We start from the raw sequence: 12,239 nt of genomic DNA, 5'->3' as shown, positions 1-12,239 counted from the left end.
GGTACGGTAACTTATCCAAATGGGACTCAATCAATCACATACTAGTCAAGATGTTCACTCCAAAGTTTCAACATTGGTTGAATGTTCAGTATTGGTGTGATAATTCTGGAAGGAATGTTGATAGTTTGAAATTAATCTTACAGTAGAACACTGTAATTAATGCTATACTGTTTTAGAATAAATTAAAGAATCATTCAACATTTCTCCTTCATAATGTAAATTACTGGATTCCTCCTTGGAATAATCATTAAACTATGATTGATAGTAGTAATAGACTATTGTTTGTAGTAATAATCAACGGAATCTTTTGAAGAAAGTTTAGAAGTACAGTAACTTAGTCATAAATCAAATTACTCGCTTGGTAAACTACATTAGTCCATGGAGATTCTTCCCTAATAGAGGAAAGTAGGTTGAACATGATTAGATTTAGCGTACTTTACACTGTTAACATTAATGTAATTGGATGTGATGTGATTTCCATAATCTGATAATATTTTCACTTTTTGTGTGGTTGAGAAGTTGATATTGTGGTAATTATTCATAATAAATAAAAATACTAAGAAATTGTCAAAAACCACAGATTTATTGATAGTAGTTCTGGTTCAATAACTCTGTGGTTTTTGACAATTTCTTAGCCTTTTTGTTTAATATGATTATATTTTGGAGAAAATTACCTTGTCATCCAAATTTGGAAGAGGAATGTTACTGACTCAGCGTAGTTTTTCCTCCATTGTCATAATTATATTATGATTAGAGAGTTTTGTACACTAAGTGCCGGTTGCACAACAGTCGGTTAAATTTCAACCGTGATTAATTCCACGAGAACCAATCAGAGAAGCCGTCTCTTCAAAAACGCCTTCTCTGATTGGTTCACGCGAAATTAATCACGGTTAAAATTTAACCGGCTGTTGTGCAACTGGGCCTAAACGGATAAATTTGATGGATGAATGATGATTGATTATAACAAGAGCTGACAGTTTAAGGTGAATCTCACTATAATTCTTCAGGAATCCAAGGGAGAATTGAGGGAATAAACAGGGTGACGAGGGAAATTTTTTGTACATTACTCTCTGAAGAATCTGCGGGGGAAGTTGAGAGTTCAAGCTCGTCCCTACAAGTTTGTGAGGGGAAGAAGGGAATAAACAGGGTGACGAGGGAAATTTTGAACGACATCAGGGAAAGTTTTCGACGAATTCGGACGTTTGATGTCAGTAGCGGTCGCGCAACTTTGGCGGAAAGTTGGCGAGCGATTTGTCGCGCGCGATATATCTCGCGCTTTCTAGTCGCCGAAAAGACGCGCGCGTTTTTTACAGCAGCAAAAAAAGTGAAAAATGATCAACCAATGGCGAGCGTTGCCGCCGTTTAATTGCAGGTAAATGGCGACTAAATAAGCAGCAAGAGAAAGCAAGAAAATTTGAAAACCTAGGAAAAAGTAAAGTTGGCTAGAAGTTGGTAAAATGTTGGTAATGGAAGGCATGATGTTATGTCGATATCAGATCATTTCATATTATATCAATGTTTGTATAATGATTAATAATAATATAGTTCTATTATCGCTTATGTTCGGAGGTTACGTATTTCTTAATAATTTATAAAAAGGAGAAAACATTGTAAATTGTACGGTTTACACTATTTAAGCACTAATCAAAGACTATTTCAAATTTTTATTATCAAAACACTGTATTACCAATGCCCAAACAGTTTTCAAATACTGTTTAAACACTTCGAAATCAAATGAAATAGAAATACTTATTATTAGGCGGAGTTAAGACTCTACTAATTTCTTCGGAGTTGAGACTACTACCTTTGTTGAAACAGTTCTCAAACAGTGGCTGACCATTCCCTCATTCATTCCCTCTATTATTAATCATTTTCGAATAATTGAAATGGAAAGGGGTTGATAAGGCAAATGAGCTCTTTGATTACAAAAATTCATTATGGTGTATTTACAGTTTTCGGATGGACACGTTAAACCGTCGGTCCCGGCTGCCTAAAAAGCAGTCGTTAGGTCATGTCAGAAGCCCTGAAATTGATCAGCTGAGACCTGAAAACCCTGACACCAGACCTGAGCCAGCCAGGTCACTCGTTATTATTATTATTAGTTGAAGACGACTTCAGAATTCGGCATGCTTCATGATATTGGATGTTCTCAATGATGTTTTCCCATGAATATTCTTCCATCACATAATCCTTCTCCAATAATATTATTGCAATCTCAACTTATTTCAGGGTACTATAGGCGTCAAGTCCCTAGAAACCGATCTAAAAGAAAATACTCAATTCAATTCAAATTAGATATTTCCTATACTTTGTTGGATTCCTCCACTGTTTTTCAATCCAATTTGAAGTGAATATTTTCTCTTCTGTGTCTCCAAGATTGGGGGTTCCTCTTTTTTTCACTACTCGCAAGCTTTAACACAAGTTCCATGTATTCAAATGTATCCACCATTCAAAAGAGTGTTAATAAAATTCTTATTCCTTGTCATGTATTTGAACGGCAGAATTATTATTCTTGAAACTATTGAAGAAAGGCTTCAACGAAACCCAATGTTAGAAGTTGGGTTTCAATATAGTACCGCTTTCATTCCAACCAATCTCTATTGTATTTATTCTTCTATTTTCCCCTTCTGCCAACTGAAAGTGTACCGTACTTGAGGAGGTGAGAGTCAAAACTCACATGTTCCCAAAAGTTAAAATTTTGGTAAATTCCAGAAAACTGAGATCTAATATGCCACTTATCTTTTTTTTATATGGACTATTTTGTTACATGTAGAATCTGCCACAGATATGATATTTTCAGGCCTCATAGATTGAAAAATGTTATAAATAGTTAAAAAATGAATTTAAAAATTGGATCATGTGAGTTTTGATGACAACTCTAGGAACATGTTGGTTTTGCAAATAAGTGACTTGGAACATGTGAGTTTTGAAGTGTAACCCTTAAAAATAGTCAATAGGTGATCTGATAGTTACTTTTGTTAAAAAAAAAACTACATGAATTATTGCAAGTTCAGAAGAATTTATATATTTTTATACACTGCCAAAACATCTCAGAGGAAATTTTTTGGGTTTAGAATAACAATAATAAACCTAGACAATAAAAATTTGAGCTTGTTATTATGAAGTTTAATATAAAAGTGGAAAAATGCTAGATAAAAGGATTCACAATAATAGAAATAGTGTTTATGATGACAATCATCATGAAAAATTATTTTGATTAAAATTGATTGGTCATTTTGATAAAATCATTTTGGTTTAGTAATTTTCTCCAGTATTTAATTCAGATTATCAAATTAGAACACCCATCCACAAATTCACAAACTTCTTCTTCAGGAACAGGTTCAGCAGAGGTGTTATCAATAATGCTGCGGTAAAACTCAAGTTGTTGATTCTCTCTCCAATTCGCTCCAAAATGATTTGTAAGGAGTTTTTCAACATCCTTCTTTTTTTCTAGTGACACCAAGTTCTTCTTCTCGATTATGTCAGGGTTCAATCCATTCATTAACACTCCTTTCTTTGTAAGGACCTGGCTCTTCCCCAATCTGTCCGGTAAGTACTTTCTCCCCTTGTGAGAATGTTGGGAGTGCGTTTTGCCTTTTTGAAAATTATTCTTTTGGATTGAGAAATTTGGAAGTTCCAGCTCGTTAGGTTTTTAAATTGTGACCGTGCCAATTTACGAAAGTCCCCCACCTCACAGTCAATACCAACTCTCTTCACCATTGCATATTCGGATATTATTTTCACGACATCCTCAGGCTTGATGATCTCTTCAATCTTTTTCATTCTACGTTCAATGTTTCCAAAAACTCTATCTGGGGGTAAAAAGCTATGGCCTGTTACCGGAAAAACCAATTCAACTTCTTCTATGTTGTTGGGTGCAAAACACCAGAGCCATGAGTGACACATGGCTACAAGGATAGAGTTTTTATTTTGACCCCCACAACCATCAGAGATCAGTCTCACTTTTTTATATAAGGTCAAATCAGTACTTCGCAGACAGTCAAAGACACATGATGAAATAAGGTTGGAGTCCTTTGAATACTCATTCTCAGTCCAACAGTAGGACGTTACTGTTGAAGGGTTCAATGGCCCTCTGCTGTGTCCCTTCACAACTGTAAAATTCTGAAAATAGAACTGGCGGCTGTAGTATGTTGATTGATCGGGTATCTTAGGAAGTGCCAAATTTTTTTGGCAATCAAATGACAATATTAAGATGTCATTGTCTTTTTCTTGAAGTTTTTTGTAAAATGCTTTGTAGCGCAGACGATGTACCCGTTTTTCTGTTAAGAGCTCATTTTTCTTCACAGCATCCATTTCACATTTGATTTTCTCTCTGAGGCTTAAACACGTAGAGCATACATCGGTTCTTGGCGTGCCAAAACCAATATTGTATTGTGTGTTGAAAATCTTTCGGAAAAAGGATAGTTTTACTGCCAAGTTTTTATTTTTTGATGAGTAAATTCTCCATAGTTTTTTTACATTAAGATCACTGGAAGATACTTTCGGCAGCTTCTCTCCCTACAATAGTGAGATTCAACACATTTCAATGTGTGATAAAATTCATAATACTGATTTTTTGTGTTGAGTACTTCTCTTTCTTGCGAAACCCTCCTCTTCTTTCAACTACTTCACCATTTTTTTTCAACTCATTTGTGATATTATTGACACGAAATCGGGATACGCCTAGAATTGATAAAAAACTGTTCATACAGACTGGCACTTTATCTCCTGCTGTAGTTTTGACGAAATATTTTGTAGTCCTCAGTAGTTGTGATTTTTCTTTAGTTTTGTGTTCTCTTGATCTCCTCCTCTGAACGTTCTTTATTTCCACATTTCGAAGAATAAAATTATTTTGGTGTTGGCGTTCCGGGCGTTTGTAGAATAAACCATGGAATTTTTGTACGTCTCTCATTGTTAATGTGCGGCACTGGAATGCCCCAGTAAAGTGGTTGCATTTGGGGAATTCTGGCATCTGTGATGGCTTGTGTCTGGAACAGAAAGAAACAAATTTTACCTTCTTGTAAAAATTGTTTCCTTCTGATCAGTTTTGACAGTGTATAACTCAAACATTAAATTTTATTAAAACAGTATAAGAAAAGTGAGGTTAGACCTACCTGGCAATCTTTTCTTTCGTGCGTTTCCATGTACTTTTGTCAGGAGTTTTCTTTGTTGGTTTTTCACCATCTTTGATTGGAACTACAAACTCTTCCATTACTGAACTAATAATTGGTAGAATGGAGTAGAAATTAGAAGAATTCTATCAATAACTACTGCTAACAATCACAAACTATCAGCTTTGTATCCCACTCAAAGCAGACGACAGACGGACAAAGAGCAGATAGCTGGCGCACGATTGGTCGAAAGTGATCACATGACCTGCTAGTAGCCGTTATGCATCAAAACTTACATGTTCCTTTGGATCATGTGAGTTTTGCTACTAACCTCACTTTTTGTCATTAAATTTGAATAAGAACAAGCTGGTTTTGTTGTAAACCAATAGCATAGCAATGTTTAGCTCAAGAAGAAGAACAAGATGACAGTGCCATCTCAATTTCGCATTTTTTGGAACATGTGAGTTTTGACTCTCACCTCCTCACTTGTTATAAACTACACTCAGAATCATCTCACTATACATTTCGAATTTCCGTATCATTTTGCAGAATATTTTACTGTAAAATACCCTGAAAGCAAAACCGTGGAAGAAAAATCAATTATATCGGAACAAATTATCATGATTCTACAAAATGATTCTGAATAATAAAATTTAGTAATAGAATGGATTTCAATGTATGCCAAAATATAATATCAACGTATCCCCTCATTATTCAGATTTTGGAGACCTGAACATGCTTAAATTTGTGCCCATACTCCCAAAATGAGGATGATAACACATAAGGCACTACTGATGTTGAATATCGGAGAGCATATTCTTGTCCAAAAATTATTCGTTCAACCATGAAGATTTGTCTCCGCTATATTGTTGTCGTGCAAAGATCATGCGAGGAATATACCATTGATATTGATAAATATGCATTCAAGATAGACGAACAAATTTGATCAATTCAACCGTATTGGGATTTATTGAATAACTTGTTTGCGGAATAATTGAAATAGTTACGAATATTATTGTGCCACAGTTGCATTCTGTATATAAATATGTAGAGATTTTTATGCGAATGCACAGTAGTTACAAATTCTTGGTAGAATATTCTATCATGATCGATTCTCAGACTACTGTATATAAATTTCGTTTGATATTGTCTCTACGATGATAGTAATGGATACCATGAATATGTTATATGACAAGCTACCATACTACTTGTGAATCACAATTACTCACTTTTGTTTTAAGGGCTACTGGAATTATTAATACACAATAAAGGATAGCAAGTGTACCCTTTCATTTTGCACTTGATATCTTTCATTGTGTTTTGTGAATCACATGTTTGGAAAGTTCCGAAATATCATCTAAAAGTTTTGATGGATTTTCAATCGAGATCGAGAGAAATTTGGAAATTTGTAAGGTAGGAGAGCAAGTTAACAGTTTATGATAACTAGGAACTAGTGAAAACATTTATTTCACTCCTAGTTCTGAGTAGCGTGTATAACGTGTATAGTAGGCTCATAGTAGTCATGTTTGGACGGGTCCTACTGAAATCTGTACGGATTGGAACGAGCTCAGAGATTTTGAATAACTAGCATGAATGGAATACAAACTGTTTATCAATGCCATGGAATTTTAGTTTCAATGTCCAATTAATGTTCGTACCTACAGCTTCAAAAAATGATGTTTTTTCTACTGCTCTACAATATAATACAACTTGAAAACTCATGTAGTTTCACAATATTATTTCACTTGTGAAAGTGGTGAGGTTTGGTAGGCTGTTAATCAAATTTTCCCAGCTCACTCAATTCGAACATCACTGATTATATTCAGCACTAGTGCCTCCATCAAATCAATGATTACAGGCGAAAGTGAATCTCTCTTAATCAGACCCAATCTAAATTACTAATACATGTAAAGGTGCGTACAGACTGTCGCTCTGCTCCGCAACCGAACGACACTCCAGCAGAGCGATTGATGATCGACCGGCGAGCAAGAGTGGTTCGACCCGGGGAACGCGAGAAGATCTAACATCTTCCGTAACGTTCATGATGGGTGCATGAGCGGAGCGACTGTGGTTCGATGGTGGTACGAGGGCGGTACGAGGGCGGTACGAGGGAGGAGCGTGCTCGGTGCGGGTTGGAAGCGCGTATATGTGTACGCAGCTTAATATTCCTGATACATGTAACATTCCCAATACTCCCTTATACAATGAAAATACAGTGGAAATACAGTACATTGTAAGCATTTCCCTAACCTATTACTAAGCCCATCTTAAGCTGCGTACACATATTCGCGCTTCCAACCCGCACCGAGCACGCTCCTCCCTCGTACCGCCCTCGTACCGCCCTCGTACCACCATCGAACCACAGTCGCTCCGCTCATGCACCCATCATGAACGTTACGGAAGATGTTAGATCTTCTCGCGTTCCCCGGTCGAACCATTGTTGCTCCCCGGTCGATCATCAATCGCTCTGCTGGAGTGACGTTCGGTTGCGGAGCAGAGCGAAAGTCTGTACGCACCTTTATACACGACACACCAAGTCGGAAATTACATTGAATGGAATATGATAACTGATTTGTAAAATCATTTCTGTGATGCTGCAGCATCAAATGGGAAAAAATTCTTCAGAAAGCAAAGCATCCCATCTCAAGTTCAAGTAAGGAATACACTCAGACAGCAAAACATTTTCTATTTCAAGTTCAACAGAATAAGCCCCATAACAGCACCTGGTTGAACCTCTACTGAATTTATAAAGCCTCACCAAAATAGAACACACTCTTGAAAAAGGAGATTGATTTTGTGAATCAGTTGCGTGGGATCCTCTCTTCTCTCCTTTCATCTGGTGGGATTTTATATGTTTTCTCTCTCGTAGAAGATATAAACTTACTCTGGAATCTCATTTCCTTTTGCAACATACGTACGCGCCTGCAAATTCAAGTTAGTATGCAAATTTTTAGTACAAATCGTTTTTTCCAATTCGAATTAATTGGATAAATCTTATTTTATGCTCAGGAGAATTGAATTCAGGATTGGGACTGATCCTCCGATGTATTTGGAGGCTTGGATAAACCAACCTCTTTCTAAACTCAGATTCTTCTTCTTCTTCTTCTTCTTTTTCTTTCTTCTTCTTCTTCTTCTTCTTCTTCTTCTTCTTCTTCTTCTTCTTCTTCTTCTTCTTCTTCTTTCTTCTTCTTCTTCTTCTTCTTCTTTCTTCTTCTTCTTCTTCTTCTTTCTTCTTCTTCTTCTTCTCTTCTTCTTCTTCTTTTTCTTTCTTCTTCTTCTTCTTCTTCTTTCTTCTTCTTCTTCTCTTCTTCTTCTTCTTCTTCTTCTTCTCTTCTTCTTCTTTTCTTCTTCTTCTCTCTTCTTCTTCTTCTCTTCTTCTTCTTCTTCTCTTCTTCTTCTTCTCTTCTTCTTCTTTCTTCTTCTTCTTCTTCTTCTTCTTCTTCTTCTTCTTCTTCTTTCTTCTTCTTCTTCTTCTTCTTCTTCTTCTTCGTCTTCTTCTTCTTCTTCTTTTTCTTTCTTCTTCTTTCTTCTTCTTCTTCTTCTTCTTCTTCTCTTCTTCTTTTCTTTATCAATCTGAAGTGAACTGGAAGTTTGAAGATCCAGGATTAGAATTTATTAATATGATGATAAAATGACAGTTGAGTCATGTATCCAATTGAGTTAGTATAGACAGAAAAAACGTCTATAATACTGTGGTATTTGACCATTTGACCTATCAAGGTCGACAAAAATCATGTTTAATGTCTGTAGTTTGAATGCTCCGCCCACTGTACAGGCCGTCAGGAATAGCATGAGCTCTGAGTTCTAGGTGCGCAGTAGCCCGAGAGAGAATTTTAGTGGTGGGGGAAGCATTTGACTCAGTCACAACTTAACCACCGTACGGTGCACATCGCTCCGGTTAAAATTTCGCGTGCCGTTCCATAAACATTTTCTGAGTTTTATATTGTATTAGGTCAGTATTTTATTGTATAGTTTTATATTTATCGCTCCGGTTAAAATTTCGCGTGCCGTTCCATAAACATTTTCCGAGTTTTATATTGTATTAGGTCAGTATTTTATTGTATAGTTTTATATTTTCATTAATTTTTATTTTAAACTGTAAATTAATTTTTAATTTCATTAATTTTTAAACTGTTAGATAAGATAAAATATTCACAGCCAAACACGAGAAGTTGTTGCTAATGTTTATCGTTTTATGAAAAAAGAAGCTGAAACAAAAGTGCCCATAAATTTGAAGAAAGTCCATGAGCGAGTTGCAGAGGCAACTGGAATATCTCAAAGTTCCTTGAAACGAATATTACAGGAAGAGAAACAGTGCAATGATGTAGGGACTTCTTTCAGTACCCCCAACAAAGTGAGACAACGAAAAGACTACAAATGCAGCTTAGACAGTTTCGACCTGGGCATAGTTAGGAGGACTGTAAATGAGTTCCACAAGCAGCATGAAGAAAGACCGACCTTGAAAAACTTATTACCGGTTTTAAGGGAAAAAATCGATTTTAATGGGAGTAGGTGGGCACTTGCCAAGATTTTAAAAAAGTTAGGGTTTCGGTGGAGGAAGACATCAAATAATAGGAATATATTGGTAGAGAGATATGATATTCGAGAGTTGAGATTGAAATATTTGAGGAAGCTAGTGGAATATCAAGAAGCAGAGCTGCCCATAATTTATATGGACGAAACTTATGTACATTCGACTCACTCAAAACCTCTTGCATGGATTGACACAACGAATAATGAAGGTTTGAAAACTCCCATCAGTAAGGGTCAACGTCTTATTATAGTGCACGCTGGTGGAGAAGATGGGTTTGTGAATAATGCCTTATTAACTTTCAGGTCAGGAATGAAAACAGGAGATTATCATGATGACATGAATTTTGAGAATTATGAAAAATGGGTCACAACACAACTGATCCCAAATCTAAAGCCAAATTCTGTCGTTGTAATAGATAATGCACCCTATCACAACAAACAAAAAGATCCAGCACCTACTACATCTAGTAAAAAGGCAGAGATGATAAAGTGGCTATCCGAACGGAACATTGCTCATTCAAGCTGCATGTTCAAACCAGAGCTTTACTCGATCATACTTACTCACAAGCCTGCATTCAAAATCTACAAAATTGACGAGCTTTTTGCGAAAAATGGCCATGATGTCTTGCGACTACCACCCTATCACCCGGACCTGAACCCCATTGAGTTAATTTGGAGTCTGCTCAAAGAAAGGGTAGGGAGAAAAAATGTAAATTTTAATATGGATACAGTGGAGAGATTAGTAAAGGAAACGTGTGAATCGATTACAAAAGATGACTGGAAGACGAGATGTGATCATGCCAAGAAAATTCAGGAAACGTACTTGGAATTGGAACCTTATATCGATGACGTGACTGAAGACATAATTGTGAGATTAGCCAGGACTCCGATGACAGTGACGAGTCAGATGACTCGGGCGACAGTGATGGGGATAGGAACACAGGTGTAGCAGACATCGATGAAGATAGTGATTTAACGGGAATTGTTCCGTTCGAAAGTTACTAAAACGGTAAGTCATTCATAGATGTTTAGGTTCATCACATTTTAAAATAATATTTCACCATTTTTTATTATTTATATGCATGATGAATAAGAATTAAAAATATTATCAATTGTAATTGATACTGCTTCAGTGAGAGTTAAATTTTTCGAATTATGTTTTATCTTTATTTCTATAATAGGAATGATTATATAGAAACCACAGGTCGTTGAATTCTCACCAGTGAAGGAAAACTTGAATAATGATAATAATATACTGGCTATGAATATTAAGTTCATTATATAGTTTGTTTATCTATATTTCGTATTTGTCGTAGACTATATTATGTTCAAAGATGCAGAATGACTTATACATAGAACAAAATTAATAACTTCTTGGAAAATTTTGCAATTATTGATGACTCATATTTAGTGATAACAATCCAAGCCCATAGACGCCAGCAAAGCAAGTAATAATAAACAGTGAAATAAAGAGAATGATCGTCTAATTTTATGCTTGGTCAACATTGTACAAGTCTTTCAAAATAACACAGTATTATTATGAAATAGAAATAGCTAGACAGGTCCATTGTTTCTTATAATTCGTTTTATTTAGGCTCTTTAGGATTGAATATGTAATAATGCCACCGCGCGTGTACGTTCAACGTTTCATAGATTCTAATGTTTACTTGAGACATTTTTCGCCTTATTATTATTTTTTATTAAACTATTAAAATAAACCCGCAAAGAAGAAAAAATAGGTCTAAAAATAACAGCTCTGATTATTGAAACATAGGCGAGAGTCTAAGCATAGGCCTAATAGCGTAAGCAGTAGGAACGGCGACAGTGAGCCTTTCGTCTCAACAACAGGTTCCAGCCACCTCCCCTCTTTTAGTTTCGAGCGGCCTCCCAACTATCACTCCTTTACCTCTCCTCTCGCGCATCTCACAGCTCATGCTATTCCTGCCCACTAATAGGTGTGTCTTGTTTCAGCCAATGGCAGACTGTCACCTTGATCGACTAACTAACTACCAATCATATGTTCCAGGGGTTAAAGTAAGCACTTTAGACAGTAGCTGGAGGAAAAAGTAATTATACAATTAATTAACATGTTTTGACAGTAAACAGAGTACATAACACTTGGAAAATTGGATGTTGTACAAAATACAACACCTTGAAATGCGACTACCGGAAGGTTAATAAAATATAATTGATTATTTTGAACGAGAATGAACAGTTAATATTACATTAATAAACCAGTATTAGCTATCGTCTATAGAAGGCATTGACAAGACAGAGTATCAGCAACGTTGATCTCCCATCTTTCTCCACTGCTATTATAACGTGGAATCATAATGACTGCATTAAAATTCTGTATTTGACTGCTCGATGTCAAGCATTCAGATTACTAGAGATGAATTGTTGTTATAGTAACCAAATTTTCACATTTATTTCAAATCTATATAAAAGCGAAATGGCACTCACTCACTGACTGACTGACTGACTCACTCACTCGCAGAACTAAAAATCTACCGGACCAAAAACGTTCAAATTTGGTAGGTATGTTCAGTTGGCCCTTTAGAAGCGAACTAAGAAATCTTTTGGCAATATTTCAAC

At 35.9% G+C, this 12,239-nt stretch overlaps 1 protein-coding gene across 2 annotated transcripts in view; it reads left to right on the top strand.

The window, feature by feature from the left end:
• The window catches only part of LOC111046070 (tachykinin-like peptides receptor 99D), a 580,669-nt gene that overhangs the window by 838 nt on the left and 567,592 nt on the right, over positions 1-12,239 (top strand). Inside the window, exon 1 of one of the 2 annotated variants that reach the window (XM_039420713.1) lies at positions 1,032-1,372. The exons of the other annotated variant lie outside the window; for it this stretch is intronic. The gene's annotated coding sequence lies outside the window, so the exon portion shown is untranslated. Of the gene's footprint in view, positions 1-1,031; positions 1,373-12,239 lie in introns of those variants that run through there. 2 annotated transcript variants of the gene reach the window in all.

The sequence above is a fragment of the Nilaparvata lugens genome, chromosome 2, assembly GCF_014356525.2.
Source record: "Nilaparvata lugens isolate BPH chromosome 2, ASM1435652v1, whole genome shotgun sequence".
NCBI classification, from domain to species: Eukaryota; Metazoa; Arthropoda; class Insecta; order Hemiptera; family Delphacidae; genus Nilaparvata; species Nilaparvata lugens.
This window is presented reverse-complemented; position numbering and strand designations above follow the sequence as displayed.